This window comes from Channa argus, chromosome 7 (genome assembly GCF_033026475.1).
Source record: "Channa argus isolate prfri chromosome 7, Channa argus male v1.0, whole genome shotgun sequence".
Lineage (NCBI taxonomy): Eukaryota > Metazoa > Chordata > Actinopteri > Anabantiformes > Channidae > Channa > Channa argus.
Window position 1 is genome coordinate 23608020 of NC_090203.1, and position 18282 is coordinate 23626301.

Below are 18282 nucleotides of genomic sequence, written 5' to 3' on the forward strand. Positions count from 1 at the left end.
ATTTATTATTGCTATAAAATGTGTTGTTCTAAATATGGCAGCACCCCCTTAACAGCTTGCTCATGAGTTTGAAGCAACCATAAAAGAAACTGAGTATTTTTACTCTTGAAGTTACATTATACTGCAGTAGTGTGTAGTAGTCCAGAAGTTAAGACCACGCAAACCTTCCACTGCCTCCTCCATCCAAAGAAGAAAGTGTTTGTACTTGTAATTTGTACTTTACTGAAACCAAAGTATCTATTACAATAAGGTACCTTTACCTTTAAAGATTTAGAAGTACTTCATAAGGTTTATTGGGTTTAGTTTGTAATGTCAGCCTGGTGTTGTTGGCCTTAAGGAAGATAAACACATGTGACATGTCACAATGAAGATACGCAGGTTTATGAAAAATGTATAAAAGTTACATTGTATTTTGTTTGATTTTATTTGCCATGAAAACCTATGAGGGATTTTGGACCAACGTGTTACCACCATCATTAAAACATCAAACGAGGGAATATGTTTTGGATGAATGGGACGCCATCCCTCCAGTACAGTTCCAGGGACTTAGAGAATCAATGCCAACGTGAAGTGAAGCTGTTCTGGTGACACATGGAGGCCCAGCTCCTTACTTAGACAGTTTATGTTGTTTTTGTTGCGAACTGGTTGTTGGACTTTAACATGGTGCCTATATTTATTCAAGCAAAATATGACAACATTTGCACCACTGGCCCTAAGACAAAATAGCTACACGGTGTCACTTGAGGGGTAAACATATTTCATTCACATGTTGAAGACTTCTTCGACACCTCATTTGTCTTATTATACATTAAGAATTCATCTGCATGTTGGACGCGGCGTCTACATTGTTTATGGGGGGGGGGGTGGTGGTGGGCAGGGGCAGTAACTGTATATATGTAGCGCTGGTGAGAGCAGTGATCTGTAGACATGAGAACTGCCTCATGTCACCTATGCACTGTCACCATGGAAACGAGTACAAAACAGCTACGGGTTAGGTTGAGAAGATCACACCAGATGAACAACCAGTAAAAAAAAAAAAAAAAAAAAAAAAAAAGCCGTGTCTTTACATGACAGTGAATGAGTTTACAGGCTCGTAGAACCTGTTTTCGTCAGAGATTTTCCACACAGCGTTTCTCACAGCAGGTTTGAACAAGCGGCACTAGCAGATCAGAATATGCTCACACTTACAGTAAATTAACCTCACTGTTAAATTAACTGCTCTAACTCTTTTGCAGAATTCCTCACAGTGCACCATATAAGATTGATATTCTATTACTGCACTTCTGAGATTCGATATAATAAATGAAAAATCTTTATATAGACTCAGTGAGACTGCTCATATAATAGCCTCTCTGTTTCAATTTCCAATATACCATTTTTTGCTTTAATACTGTTCCACATCAATAACCTATTAACCCCCCCCCCCACCCCCACCCCCACCCCCCAACCAAATGAATACATATTTATGTACTAACATGAATCATACAAAGTGTGTTTGAAATTTAGCTTTTCACTGATGTCTGAATGAATAGTGGATCCTTATTTTACACAGAATGTATATATATATATATATATATAGACACAGCACAAAAACTAGATGGTCACTGACGGCTGACTGGTGACTTTGTGTGTCATATACCTACTGTACATTAAGTCTAATGTGTGGACATATTTAGTTTTTCACACCACCCACTGTATTAAACGAAGTAATTCAACTTAAATAGGAGAAAACGTCATAGTTTTTCTGTCTAACTTCTCAATAATGTATTATCTACTCTTGTAAAAACACCACTTGCTGTTCTGCTGCGATGCACCATGTCTGCAGACACTATTCACCCGCACACTATAACACACCACGTAGTTTAGTCACCAAACAAACACATTTAGTTCATTTCAGGCCAAGAATACATTCAAATCAGCAGCAAAAATGTTCTAACTGGCAAAAGACTGTAACAGTTAGTACCACTGTAGAGAACGTTAGACTGTGTGAAAGAGAAAATGACAATAATAATAAATAATACATTTAACAACAATAAAAAATTGCCACTGAATAGTGTACTGCAAAATGTCAAATGTCTGTTTTACCTACAATATGCACAGTGTAGTTACTTTTCATGGTCCTGTTTATGCACATTTGATTGAACCCCTTTTCTATCCCCCTCCGCCAAAAGAAGAAGTCTGCGTGAGAGCAGCCAGAACCAAGATGAACTGATACCTTCACAGCTTCTTTCCTTAGGCCATAGCCATCTTTAACAAGGACATAGAAAAAACTGTTATACGCTGCTTCTCTGCACAGCATCTAATTATTGGTATATTTACACTGACCATGCACATCACTACTTATCTACACGCTGCCTCCTCACACTTTCATCATGTCAACACACTCCACCCCCACACTACACAGAATCTAAATAATATATTTACCGCGTATTGTTACTGTTCTGTATTTTTGCTACTGTGTGGTATTTATGTTTGTGTTGTGTTTCTTGTTGAGACTCCAACACAATGAATTCCTTGTACTTGATACTTGGTGAATAAACCTGATTCTGATGTGGCTTTCATATGGTTACATAAGGTACCGGCTACTGCAATATTAAATTTTCATACTGCTTTATCTCTAGTATGACGTGACTCATCCACAGAATAAATGTTTTATGGAATTAACAATGTAACGAATAATTCTTAAAGTAGTTATTTGTGCATTTGTGAGATGTACTGCTTTGAATCTGACCATTTACCAGGACTGTTTATAAGAGTTATCTACTATAAGTAGTAAAACATATAGACTGATATCAATGTTGCTCATCTTGCTCTAAGTAATCCCTGTTTCATGGCGGGCTCATTAGCTTTCCCTCCCCACTACCACGTGTCTGACATCAGAAAGCAATATGTTGGAAGTGAGGAAAGTAGGACAGGAAAGGAGAGATGAACATGTTTAATTGAGGATGTTTAATAGAGACCCTTTGCAGTCCGGCAGCACTGCGGAGTGGAAACAAGTGATTGCTTGCTTTCTGTTTCTCATGCCATTGCTGCTAACAACCACTAGGTGAAGACAGTTGAATGTATGAATACCCGAGAGAAATACTTCAAACGAACCGTAGCAATAAGTGTTAAAATAAAGTGAATGCAGGTATAATCAGGTTAAAGGATGCATTAGTAATGTGTCACAAAACAATACACAATAATGAATCTCAATATATCACATGGTCACACTTCAAAACACAAGTCACCCGACAGAGGAGACTTTTCCTTTGTTCAGATTCCTATTTCATTGTTTCTTCCTTCTCTCCGTCATGGATGACCTTGACTGACAGGCTTGTTGCTACACGAACCCCACCATGTCTACTGTGTTGTCTTGAGCCAGGAAGGTGTGAAATCCACAATAAGATGGCTCAGATTGGATCTAACCCGCAATCAATTTCCAAGCGGCAGCAGATAGGAGCCAGTTAAAACCATAAAAACTGCAGGGAAGATGATTTGCATCTTAACAGGATTTAAGACAGCCAATGTATAGACACACACACACACACACACACACACACACACACACACACAAACACACAAAACACTTTGAATGTGTGCAAATATGTTGCAGAACCGTGTAGAGGGGGGTGGGTAGTGTCTAATGTCTGTAGGTCACTCATTATTTGGTGTGGCACACAAAACACCCTCCCAACTCTAGTTTTGAAGCAAATAAATATCACACACACACACACACACACCGACACATGGGCCACTGAGGTGACTGTGGGTTCCATTAGGGGGAAGAGGTGAGACAGGGCAGTGAGACTAACAGCCTGCCTAGATGTGTGATGAGCAGGGAATGAAAATGGGAGCTAAGCATTCTACATTGTCAGACGGATAGTGTTATCTTTACTGTGTATATGAAATTAGGAACAGCATATGTGTATTTAAAAAAACTTTGTCTACACAACATCCATTTCTGACTGTAATGGTACAGTGTCCTCAGCTGGTTCAGTGGCAAAGTGGGAGACAATTGTAGTGTAGACAGGCCACAGACTGCACAGTATCCAACCACTGAAATCTCAAGACTCATTAAACAGTCGCCACAGTGGGAGAGCGTTATCGATTTATCCATCAAAGTAATTTGGTCCTTTTGCTTGGTAACCCAGAGCTCAGGTGTGGAGTAGATCTGATTAAAAAGTGACGTGTCATTATCTGAGGTTAAACAAAAGATTGATCGCTGTGAATGCAACTGCAAATACAGTTGGGCGAAAATGTTTGCAAGCCCTTATTTTCAAATGTCAAAAAGAGTAAAACAAAGAATTTTTTTTCATCAACATGATATACATTACACATCCAGCTAGTACAAATGTTCCTTCAACAGAAATTGAAGTTCATTTTTAATTAATATTTAAGGAGGATGCAAACCTTTACACTAACGTCATTATTATTATTTTGATATAACTTTTATTTTTTCATTTCTGATCATAACAGAACATTTCTAATAGCAGAATGTGCTTTGTTGTTATTACGTCGGGTTTAGGGTCAAGTTTGCATCCCCTTAAAAGTGCATATCTCAAGCTCAAAAAGCATTGATGCAAACTTAACTTAAAGCTAACACATCATTAATCCACATTCAGTTTGAATGTTCTTTCACCAGAAGTAACAAAAATGGTCAGAATGTATAAAAAAGGTTATTGTAACATAATCCAAATGGAAAAGTTTGCATCGCTCTTGATAAAGTAAATACATTTTAAATTAACCTTGATTATTTGTGATAAAAGAAAAATAATAACTGAATGTGCATTATGCATTATGTTGATAAAAAAAATCTTTGTCGTAGTCTTTTTGCCATTTGAAAATAGGGGATGCAAACTTTTCCACCTAATCATAAGGTTCGGTACATTCGAAATATTATTTTAGATAAATCAGCTCTACAATAGATGATCACAATCTGATCTTTATTGAATTCGACCAGCTCAGTCTGCTCGTGTTACAGAGCTGCTCTTTATATACAGTACAATGGAACTGTTTAGGTTTATTTCTCTGAATGCATTTTCAAGATAATTTTGTTTCCTTTTATTAATCATTTTTATTAAAAAATAAAATAAAATGTAGCCTATTTTTCAGTTTCAGTATTTTTTAAATTAACTGCTGTGATGATGGGTGTCCATATTAAACAAGACATTATTTTAAAATTATTTTAAAAAAGTTCCAAAAAGTCCAAAACAATTTTAATGGTGCCCTTTAAGGTATTTTCATTTTGAATTAGATGGAGTTTTTACATGGCCTTTTACATAACTTTATTCCTCTGCATCCCACACTGCGTGATAAGATCACAAGTTCATTACCTGTGATACTGTGTGCGATGATGCTAATAAAGGGATTCAGTGTCAGAGTGTATAACAACAGGTTTGAGACATGTCAGATTGTGTGATCTGTGATACTGTTGGATTTTGAAAAACCATTTTGGACTGTCAAAGTCTTACTGTCTTAAAAAAGTAAGCTAATTTTTATTTTTATTTTTTTCACAACTCTGGATTGACGTGCACGAGAGCCAACATGTTCTCATCCTTCCTAAAACGTCATCATACACCGACCACATTTCTTCCTACACCTGAATATTAAAAAGCTCCTTGTTATCAAAGAAAACTAATTGTTGGGACATTCTGCCAAACTATCACTATTAGAAAAGAAATGTCTCACTTCCTGCCAATTCAGCCAAAAACTCTTGGATGTGACAACCTTTGCTTTACACTCTTATTAAGGCTGCTGGTGTGAACATTATGCACTGGATGGAGACATACAAAGTAAAATAAAGGACAGAACACTGAAGTCATGGCTGTGCAGAATCCTTCTCTTCAGCTGCAAACAGACCTATATCTCCCTTATAAAAAGGATTTATTCACCTAAATCACCTGATTATAGGCTCTAAATCCACAGCCATGACCTCAAATAACTGATTCATTTCTATGACTTCAATATCAAAATATTACTGCAACAAATCCCCCCGCGGTCCAAAACACGTGCAACACAAGGTTTATCCTTTCGTTTTCAACCAAACCACACTTCTTTTTTTAAATTATACCTGCTATAATCACCAATCCCCACAGGTATTTCCTAATCAGGAGTAAAATCTTAAGATATACACACCCTCCCATGGTACAACCATTATTCATTGTGAGAAAGTCAACCTGCTCACAGAAATGTGTGGACATGTTCAGGTTCTCACACTCTTCTACTTGCAGTTTTTCTAGAAATACTGCCCTTTTCCACAGCTAAGGTTCTGACACGCCGGAACAGGAAAAGTAGGCCTATTTGGTTACAACAAAAATCAGATGGATAGTTGTACACTGCTGCTTATTTGAGGAAGGGACTTCGTCCTGCAGCCATGCTAGGGGTCCCCTGCCAGAGGGGGAGTATAATTTGCTACTTGTTTTTAAGTCTAGTCATCATTATTCACTGTAATTAACTTTTTCTCGCCAAGCTGCCTGTTGAGTCTGCATTTGGGTCCTCGTCTATGCTCCATGCATCAGGAAGCATCCATTTATGGGTAGTACTGTACAAAGTTCTGTGTTCATGCAATTCGTGTGAAAGTCCTGAAAATGGGTACTAATGTGCAGAAATTGAGCATTAGTGGTGGGTCTGCCTTCCTGTAAAATACTAAAGGTTGTTTGTATCAACAGCATAACAGCATCTTCTGCTTTGGTTCAACAAGGCAGAAGATTTTCCAGACAGTGATAATTATGTAATAAATGTTGTGCTACATACATTGCGCAACATTAAGGAAGCAGTGGCCTTAACCCAAACTACATTTTACTAAACATAACCGTGTTCATTCTTTGTCTCAACCTACCTCATTAATTTCTGTGGCCAATCTCAACCAAACAGTTGTAATGCACCACATTTGACTCTTTAGGATGAAAACTAGGCCAGACACCATTTTGGGGCCATTCTAAGAGACAGCAGAAACCATTTTGGGGCTTGCACCAAAATCTAGCATTGCAGTAACTGATGCCATTCATGCGACTACCAGTATAATTCTACTGGATCATTACGTTTTATTCAAAGTGACAAATTGTGGGATATCTTAAAATTATCTGTAATGGAAACATTGCAATAACAGCTGTGTACTACTTAATCTGACAGTAGCTATTTCACCCAGAGCCTAAATAAAACAAGCTTTTGAAGCATAGATTTTTTTATATGAATAAAGAAATAGATTTAAAATATGCTGTTCTGTATGTCCGGTTGTAGAGCAGTATAATTATTAGATTGAAGTACCTTCTCTCACAAACAATCTTTGGTTGAGTACAGACACCAGCTACAGTTCACACTAACCAATAAATCTTGCAATACAAGAAAAAACAAAACAAAATGCTCTGAGAACATCACAACATTTACTCTAACTTTGACTGTTTCACTTAGGTGTGAATGATTATCGTAAGTTATTTAAATAATAAAATGTTATAATACATTAATATAGTGTTTTTATACAAACCTCAGATTTTTAGATAACCCCTGTCGGAATGGGGCTCAATTATGTTGCATTTAAAATAAATACAGAATATAATGTACAAAACTACAGTATGTGAAAGAGTATGAAGAATAGTTATTTGGCTGTTTTGAAGCTACATCAGAAGAAGTAGTAAACGGAGTCTGATCATGTCGCAGGAACACCAGCTGTCTGTTCACACTTAGAACGAGAAGCTCTTCCCTGCAGCTCTTCCGCTTTGTGTGTAGCCAACAGGATCAGCAGAAACAGACTGCGAGAGAAGCTTGATGTCATCAGTAGTTAAACCTGAGTTGTAAAAGTCCAGGTAAGAGCAGAGAGCTTGGATCTGCCTTATGTGGCTATAAAAATGAGCCCAGTGTGTTCACACTCGGAGTTGAGTCATACTTCATGCTGCCCGCGTGGTGTAATCGGCTGTACACATGGCACGGGCACAGTAACACTAAGTACTGAAACACTCTGTGTGAGATTCTAAAGAGTGTGAAGTAAAAGCCACAGAATGTGTAGGAGTGGGCCGGCTGCTGACTTTGATTCCACCTTATTTAAAAAGCAAAAAAAAAAAAAAAAGCAGAAGAAGCCCAGAGACGACAACAAGCCTACCTGTCGAAGAAACGTGCCAATGGATGGACAAGGACAAAAGCGAATAATGCCACAGAAGCACCATATCCACCTAATGCTGCCCATGACGGACGACTGAATGACCTCGAGAGGATGAAGCACCCAGCTGCTGTTCTCGGCGCTCCAGCTGTTTATATGGGTTTCTGTGTCTGTGTGTGTGTGTGTGTGTGTGTGTGTGTGTGTGTTTATGTCTACTTGTGCAAGCAGACAAATGTTCGGTGATATTCACACCCCTGCCTGGCCTAAATTCCCCTTCAACTCGGACAGCGCATCTGTGTGCCGTCCTTCCCTCCCACGGCCTGCACTGTATTAGGATTTAGGATCCTGCTAATGCCTGTGGCTTCACTCCAGAAGAAACAGAGCCTCCATACTCCTCCATCACTCTGTCATTGTTATTCTGCAGCGCGCGCCACATTGTCTGCCACCTCTGGGCCCCGCAGATCAATCCAAGAGCAGACAAATTACAATCACAGTGCATCAGAAATAAAACCGCTTATTGGAAAACATTTTGTATCGCGAGCTCAGCGTTTCAATTAATTTAGCACTAATTCATAAAACAACAGTTGGGCCCCGAAGGGATGAGCCTTCACAAAATTACTTCTTTATTGTGGTGGTCAAACAGCTCATCAGACTGCAGTCTGCTTGCTGTGAGGGATAAACAGCAGCTTTGTGCTGCTGATGAGCATCAGAATGTAAATGAGCAGGATGATACAACATGAGCACATGGCAGCTGCAGAATTTAAAGAAGTACTATAAATCCCTATTCATCACTAAGCACGCTGCTCCAGGCCTTCAGATTAGCGCTTACATTCTACTGTAGTGAACCTGCACGAATTGCCAAAGTCTCAAAGCGTATGGTGCTGTAGAAGTGTGACATCTAAAGCTGGATTGACCTTGGCTTGACATTAAATTTACCACAGGCTTGCAGCTTTTAGGAATTAAATAAGAGAGAATACAGCTGGCAACAAAATGGCAAAAGCAGCTCTGGCTGAGACAGGTTGGTCTTCGTCTACTGTCGGTGCTGTGAATGACGACACATTGACTTATGTTTTCTGTAGTCAGAATTAGAGCTTGGCTTGACCAGCATGCAGCAGTACAATGAGTCCTTAAAGACCTTGGACACACTGATGCAGCAATATTACAATAGATCAGTTCCCTTCAGGGGTCGCCACAGCGGAACATGTTCCGCATGTTGATTTGACGTGAGTTTTTATGCCGGATGCCCTTCCTACTGCAACCCTCGCATTTTGTCCGGCCTTGGGACCAGCAACAAGGTGGCCCTTTGAGGCTGGGCGGCGCCGCACTCGGTGGGGTGGCATTTCAACCCGAGGTCTTCTGCATCCCAACCCGATGCTCTACCCATTGAGCCCCCCCCCCCCCCCGCAGCCATATTACAAAAAAAAAGCAATATTTAGTTCAGGATTTCTGATAGGGTTCAGACGTGTATGTATTAATCTACAAAGCAATCTGTCAGGGACCCTCCATCAACATTGGCTTCCTTATATTTCGCAGGTTTTTACTGGCCTTAACAGAGGCTGGCAGTTTTATTGCCCCACAGCACTGCCTTTATATACCCACCAAGGAATAAACTGTAGTAGGCAACATGGGTCCTCGCCCTGCGAGTGCCATTTGAAACAATATTTATGAATGCCCACTGGAGCTACATTTTTATTATGCCTAAAATAAGTATGAATTGCTGAACAGCAGGAAAAGTAGAAGAATTGTGGCCTACTTCACTTTCTATATACACCAGTTCGAAGTCTATGAAGGTGCTGATAGGTAGTGTAGTAATGTTACTGTCCTAATTAAAGAGGTGTTTGACATAAAACATGGCATTTTTCTTCTTCTTCTTCTTCTTATAACTATACAATAGCTACAGTATCTTCCTAGATCAACAACAATCTGCTTGTCTGATTATATCACAGCGTCTGGTTAACCCCCCTCTAAGGGTAGAGACACCAAGCCGACATCAAAGAACTAGCAGTGATGAAGGCCAACGGTTACATCACCGTACATCGCCATCATCTGGGCCTAAACGGGGACACAAACACAACGCAAATATAGCAGCCAATAGTAAGGACTCAACTGCCAGGGTGAGTAGTCTCACCCGTGGATATTCGATGCATAAAGAGTGTAAAGTCATACAGAGCTGAGCCTCCTCCTGAATCCTGCTGGTCAGTTGGTTTCAGTTTCTTCATTACAAATGACTATTCAACCTGCTGAATTGGGTCTGACTCTCTCAAGCACTTTTCCTTACACCTCACACAACTGTTTCTATCATTTTCCTGCCCTTTTAATTTCTTTTGAAAGTATGTGATGAAGTGTGTAGGAAGTAAACGAACTAAGGACTACAATATTCACTCATGTGTCCAAAAATGCATGGACCTAAATCTTTATGACCCATTTCCAGCAAGCAACCAGATTCTCATCAGATCCACTGATGTCTTCTAAAAGGTTCTGCAACCATTGGTATTTGGGAGTCAGCAAGAGGAAATACATCAGAGATTGTATCATTCCCAAACACACCCTCTAAGAGCATTAAATAATGACCATGCTGCAACTTAACAGCTACACTCCATCAAGAAAATGAATGTCCATATTAAACATCACATAGGAATGTTGAGATGTTCTCCAGTTATCACAACTGGAAATTTGGTTAGAAAACATATGGTGAGCTCAGCTCGTGCATAAGGAGCCTCTGTCTTCAAACCATAGCAGTGTTTTAGAGCTGGGCGATATATGGCCGAAAAGCCAAATCTCGATGTTCTGTGTGTTCTGGACACTTCACAATTTGAATCAATTGCAATTTAATGTTAATTGCTGTGCAGTGCTACTAACATATCTCTTGATTCTTCTTGATTTGAAGTGTCATGTCCCTTAATGCAACAGCGCAGCATCACATTACACAGTAATGACACATGCACAAAGACAAGTGACAGAGAACCAGAGCCGGAACTGGGACGTGTGATATGTCTGTATCACTGGGGTAGCGTAACATGATTAGCTTCTTTGGTTCTTTGGTTCTATTTTGTGGTCCTCACATGCTGCAACTGTCATTACTTCAGCTCGTTGACTCGCCAAGTCATCCCACGTGCCAGCATCTCCAAGACAACAGAGACCCCTGACATTATTATTATAATTCCAGAAAACTGCTGGTGCTGCTGCTGAGTGACAACTGAGTTCTCAGATTCTTTAAATTAGCCATTTTTCACATCTTTCTAAAACGAAAATTGAAATTAATCAAATTAATTTAATATATTGCCCATAATTATTATTATTTGTTGGGAATCAGTGGTGAACCTGCAAATAATACAAAACAAGTATAACATTATTATTTGCATTTTCATTTTACCAGGTGTTGGCTGCAGATGTAGTCGAGTTCTAGGACAAAAGTCCAGGATGAATGTGAGGATAAATGTGTCTTAGCTCACCATATTTTATTTGAAGATACCTAAACAATAGAAGCTTTATTAGTGGCCAGTGAGTAAATATACGTTTCATGTTGAATGTTAAAATGAAATATGACCTCTGCATTCAACTCACTCCTTTATGAGGTGAATGATGTATGCACAAGATTGATTCACATAAATAAATTGAGGATTTTGAAGATTCACATAACAAAAAAATTCAATTCAATTCAAATATCAATGCTTTATGTAACAATAGCCAGTAATTAAATGGGTTAGGTTTTGTCGCACCTTAATCGCATTATTTTAAATTCAAGTTTAACTTGTAGTGAGTGATTCAAAACTGTATTTGTCGAAAGACATGAAGAAGACTCCAGAAGTCACAATGAAGTGATTCCCCAGTCTGTCTTAACTGCTCCTCCTGGCCAAGAGATAAAACTGCAGAGACTTACTCAGTACATCAGTGGCTTGATCAGTGGTGTAACCAATCAGTTAATCTATTAATAAAGGCAGGTGGCAATCAAATGAATGAATATGAAACTGGGTCAGGTTTGGCTCTGGTTTGAAACTTAAACGTTTGCTTGCAGGTTAAGCCATAACACTCTCAGACTCAAGTTATCTTCAGACAGATACAGTATACGTGGTCTGATCTATAGTCTAAACTGGGAACAGCTTGTTTATTCAGTCGAGCAACTGGTTGTCAATTGTGTTGTGGATAAAACATTTGCCACCATGTTTAATGATGTCCTTCTCTCCAAAATGAGTTGGTTATTTACCCTCAATGCCCGTAAAAAAATACATAAATTAAGAGTTGCCTGAACTGATCTGTGGACTTGTAGCCACTACACCGCTACCTAGCGCCTGACAAAAGTGCAGCTTTGCCCATACTGTAAAAATTATTTATTGCAATTATGTTCCCAACAAAGGACATTTTATTGGTGGTTTCAGTTTAAATATATCAAAATGTCTATTTTAGGAGAATCAGGTTCTGTGACTTGTTATAAATCATATTTTTACTACTTCCTGCCATATGGTGAATTAACATTTTCAACATTCTCCCCCCCTCACACATTTTCTAAGCTGCGAATGAAATATCTAATTTAGTGGAGATGCTGATCCGGTCTGTCATGAGTAATGAGCACAGAGCACAGAAGCACATTGAGGATTTTGACACAGGAGACTGCTGCTGGTTTCAAATGTCAAACTCGCAGTGTTATTTGTATCGCTTAACTACAGTGTGACCCTTCGCTAACCTTAACTGTTGGTTTGTTGTAACTGTATGATGGCAGATGTACTCTGAACTAACGGAGTGGTCATTTGTATCCGAACAATGATCTCACCCTGACCTTAAGCAATATTGAGCAAATGATGACCGATGCATAGTTTCAATCACATTTATTATTGTAACCAAGACAACAGAGGTCCAGTATGTCCCTGCCACCGTATGGGCTTCATTTAATAAAAGGTAGGAAGGTAGGAGACAAGCAACCAATGTGGCTGTTTAAGCTTGAGACTTGTTGACTTTGAAAAGGTTTATAAACTTGCATTTTTACCAATGTGAGGCATTAAGCGCTGTGGTGAAAGCACTTCTTTAAGTCAGAGTCACCTTCCCAACAGCACAGCTTTTATAATGGATCGAAAAATTGGCATTGTTTTACATCATCTCCAGTCAGAAACAGCTGTCTGTCATAGACGGACTCAGAGCTTTAGTTTATGTACCAAGGTGACACTGGTCCCACTGCAGGGCCAGATCAATAGTTATAGTTATCCTGTGTTTGAAAATCACCTCAAGATGTCGTGGGCTCCCTCTTGTTTGACCTCTGAGCCCTTCTTTTCTCTTTTTAGCCCTTTTTTGTGACCCGCAGGAAGATATTGATAGATACCCTTGAATGCTCCTTTCTCCATTTCCTGTCTGTGTGTGTGTGTGTGTGTGTGTGTGTGTGTGTAGGGGTGCACCACATCATGCTGCTGCCAAAGGAACAGCACTCCACACCCCCTTCTGTGGCTGAACACACGAGGGTGGAGAGGAGCCCATAGCCAAGATGACTCATTTACTTTAGTAGCATGTCTGTGTGTTTATTATGTTTCAATGTGTTACCTATAGATTATCCATCTTTTAGCTTCAATGTTAGAACTAGGTTTACGTTTGACTGAGAAATCAACACTCGAACTGAAGCTAAAGATGACTGCAACATGCTGATTCAAGAAAAGGCTTAAAACTATTCCAAAGGTCCCAAATTCTACCTATGTATGAAAGCATCAAAACCAATAGAATTACTTTTTCTAATCAAGTTGAAAAATTAAAAATGTACTTTTAAGAATTAAGGAATTAAGGAATTTTATTTGTTTTCTTAATAAATCTTGTCTTTATTATATAAAGTACCCTAAGATAACTGTTGGTGTGTTGGTGTTTTATATAAATACAACTGAAGTTAACAGAACCTTGTATTGTCTTTAAAGGACGGCCTGCTCTAGGCAGGTTTACACTTGTGCCATAATCCTTACATTTCTTAATTATGGATTTTACTGGACTGTAAGTAGTGACTTCAAATGTTCTCTATCTATCCTTGGACTTCTGCTTTTCAACAGTCTTTTTTTACAGAGTTGACTGCATGGTTCTTTTGTCTTCATGGTGTAGATTTTGGACGCTGATTCACATTTAATTGGACTTCCCTGATCCAGGTGTATTTATCCTACAATCCTTTAAACACATTCCTTGCGCCAGTGAGGATTAAAGTGAGTATTTTGAAGGGGGTGAAGCTTTTGCAATCAATTATTTTAAGTTTTATAGTTTTAATTAAGCTCAGTTTGTATCTGTTGTATTTTGTCACAAAAGTCCAAAATAAATGAACCGTGACTCAATGTTCAAAAATTGTAAAAACTTCAAAGGGTCGTGATTCTTTTCTACCCGCTGTATTTTCTAAACCACTGCATTCCAGTCCAGACACAAAGACGCAAACTTTTATTTTCAAGTTTAGACTGCAATGGTGTCCTAACCAGGTAAGTTACACCTCCACAGCTCTGCTACGCTTTGGTGGAGTGATTTCCTAAATTGATTTTAGTTCCTAAACTGTACCACTGGGAATTGTTGGCCAGTCAGGAGTGATTCCTACTCTAAGCACATGTACCAGCCCATGGGGATTTTGTGTGAATATCACCCCTGCAAACAGCTAGTTTGCTGAAAAGATTCAAAGAAGATTTTGGGTCAGCAAACCATCAACCTTTAAAAAGAAATTACGAATTAGAGAATCGGGAGGAATTCAAGGGACAAAGCTGAAGGTCCAAACTGGATAAACATGATCTTTGGGCCCTCAGGCGGCACTGCATTAAAAACAGGCAGGTTTCTATACTGGACATTACTGCATGGGCTCAGGAAGACTTCCACAAATCACTGTCTCTGAACACAGTTCACTGTCCAATCCACAAATGTAAGTTAAAGCTGTATCATGCAAAGAAGAAGCCACATGTGCACACGATCCAGAAATGATGCCATGTTCTCTGGGCCAAAGCTCATTTAAAATGGTCTGAGGCAAAGTGGAAACCTGTCCTGTGGTCAGATGAATCAAAATTTGAAATTCTTTTTGGAAACCATGGACACCGTGTCCTGCTGACTAAAGAGGAGAAGGACCATCCAGCTTGTTATCAGCAGACAGTTCAAAAGCCTGCATCTCTGATGGTATGGGGGGGCATTTGTTCCTATGGTGTGGGCAGCTTACACATGTGGAAAGACACCATCAATGTTGAAAAAGATTTATGGTTTATGAGCAACATATGTTCCCATTCAGAGAACGTCTCTTTCAGGGAAGGTATTGCATATTTCAGCAAGACATGGCACCATATATTGCATCCATTACAACAGCATAGGTTTATAGTGGAAGTGTCTGGGTGCTGAACTGTCCTGCCTGCAGTCCAGACCTTTCACCAATATAACACATTTGGTGCATCATAAAACAAAAAATCCAGCAACAAAGGTCCAGGACTGTTGAGCAGCTAGAATCCTGCATCAGACAAGAATGGAAACATTCCTCTGCTAAAACTCCAGCAACCGGTCTCTTCACTTCCCCGATGTTTACAGTCAGTTATTAAAAGAAGCGGGGATGATATACAATGGTAAACATCACCCTGTTCCAACTTTTTGGAGATAAGTTGCTGCCATCAAATTCAAAATTTGCTAATTTTCTATGAAGTGTTAAAATTTCTCAGTTTCAACATCTGATATGTTGTTTATGTTCTATTGTGAATGAAATATGGGTTGTTGAAATTTGCAAATCATTGCATTCTCTTTTGATCTATGTTTTACACATCTTCCCAACTTTTCTGGAACTGGGGTTGAAACTCTAAGCCGTAAATCCAACATGATGGACCACACAGCCTGCAGCTAAGGTCAAGAACAGAGTGGTGGGGGTTAAAGTTAAGTTTAGGAACTTAAATAAACAAATATATTCCACAGGGCTTAAAAATATGCATGTGATTATCTGCTTTCCCATTCCACCAGCCCAATTTTAGCGTATAGCCTTTCAGCTTCAGTGAACTCATTAACTTTGAGTGCTGCACATGTGTTTGCCTCCATATGACTCCCACTGTAATGGCTAATCCTGACTGACTGTCACAGTTCAAGTTGTCGCCACTAGCCATGTTTATTTGGCTCTGTCAATCTGATTCGTGACAGTTGCTGACTAATCTGCGTGTGTTCGCCTGCGAGTGCTCGGGTCAGAGAATTCTCCCAGTCTGAGAGTGATAGCTGAGCTGAAAATGAACTGAAAGACTTTTAACCCTCCACACGCTCTTTCAGCTCTCGGCCCACATTCAACAGTAATTTAATATTGCTCAGAATAACTTTCCGTTCCCCTGGTCCCGAGGATTAGCATTATCTGTGTAAACTAGCAGGGCTTCTTTTGCCATCACTCACCCCAGCTTCAGGGTCCTGAAGAGGTAATTCTGGGAGATGTAGTATTCAGTATATTAGTAAATGAGTCCTCGCCGCCATCGTAGCCAGCATGACGCCCTGACAGTTAGCACAGGCGCAGGGATAGGATCTCATAATTTCTGAGTGGTCTAATAGCATCTTTAATTAACCCTCCGCTAATCAGCCCTGGAGAAACCTAACAGATTAAATAGCGCTGAGGTATTAAAATGCAAATGGTGATGAGGAGCTGGCCTGGTGGGCCTCTGTCGAGGAGCGTACTGTGATGATGGTGTCGGATGTGATGTCACATCCATCACGTTGAAGGCTGTGGAGCTTCCCCCATATGTTCCCTGGTTCTGTGTTGCTGGTGTGTGCAGGCAGGAAATGGACCCCGACTACACACCAAAAAAAAAAAAAAGAGTGACAGAGGAAGGTGATTCCTAGTAAATGAGACATGAGAAGGGTAATGGAATAACTGTGAATCCGCCTGATAGTTATTTTGTGGCTTTAGTGAGTTAAGCTGGCAGTCATGCTGATTGCTCATTACCCTTGCAGATTTTCTGCATAGTAAGATTGAATGCTGGCCCACACTGTTTATTACACCCAACAACAGGAATGCGTGACTAGTTTTATAACTGTATTGCCTTTGGATACAAAAATGGAATGTGTCCAAACATAATAGTAAGCCTTGTGCACAATGGCCTATTTTTGTGACAAGGACTCGTTTTTTCACCCCAGCTACAACTACAATCATGGACTTAGAGCATGGATCACATTCTGTAGGTCTGTCCAATTTTGGCCTAAGCCCAATGCAGTTGCGTTCTGTTTCCCATATGCCACTGTAAGGAAGAATGACATGTTCTCTGTAAGTCATATTTCCACGTAGTAACGCATTTTACAAGCTACTGGTTGGTTATCATCTGCCTGTCACTAATGGCTTATCATTTAAATTTTTAATAGCACTTCAAAGTAGATTCTCAGCTGCCTGCATAAGCAGCTGATGATAATATAAGTAAATTGAATGCATGTACTTATTGAGCCTAAAGTTTGATCTAAATGACTGAACCTTAAAGCCCAAAGCTGAACATAATTTTTAAAGTTCTGTTCAAACTCCACCTGAAAACTTGGGTACAGACGGGACCCTTCAGGTTCTGTTTGGGTTTGGTTTAGGTATCTTCCTTCCGTGACTGATGTCAGTTACTGTTGGAGCAAAACCAGCAGTATGTCTTTTTGTCTTGTAAATATGACTTAAAACGTCAGCATTTATTGAAATCCACATTGTTGGTCACTTTATATTATATTATATATATATATTAATTATTTCTGTTAAAAGAAAGTACCTTTTTTCAGTATTTTTTTTTAATTAAAAAATAACTTTGTTGTCCCCAAAGGATGATTTATTGCAGCAGTAGACAAACACAAATGAACATAGTAGAAAACAACATCCAACATTAAGTGCATTAAGATGAAAAGTCTAAACTCCCATCATTGCATCATTGTGTCCTTTTTTTTTTCCAACATAGTGACAGCAGAGCGTAGAAATGAGTGGATGTCCCATAATTCCCTTCTTCTAAACTCAGACAAAACTGAAGTCATAATATTTGGGCCTAAAAATCTGCAGTACTACTGCAAGGAACCTTGGAGTTATTTTTGACCTGTATTTGCTCTTTATGTCACATATAAAACAAATCTCTTCTTCCACCTACGGAACATTGCCAAAATTAGGAGGATCCTGTCTCAAAGTGATGCCATCTTTACTTTTAAGTCAAGGCTTAAAACCTTCTTCTTTGATAAAGCTTATAGTTAGTTATAGTCATGCTGCTATAGGCTTCGACTGCTGGGGGACCAACCCCCCCAATGCACTGAGCTCCTTT

At 39.3% G+C, this 18282-nt stretch overlaps 1 protein-coding gene across 1 annotated transcript in view; it reads right to left on the reverse strand.

Moving 5' to 3' along the window:
• The window catches only part of cdk14 (cyclin dependent kinase 14), a 178621-nt gene that overhangs the window by 133532 nt on the left and 26807 nt on the right, over positions 1 to 18282 (reverse strand). The window lies entirely within an intron of this gene.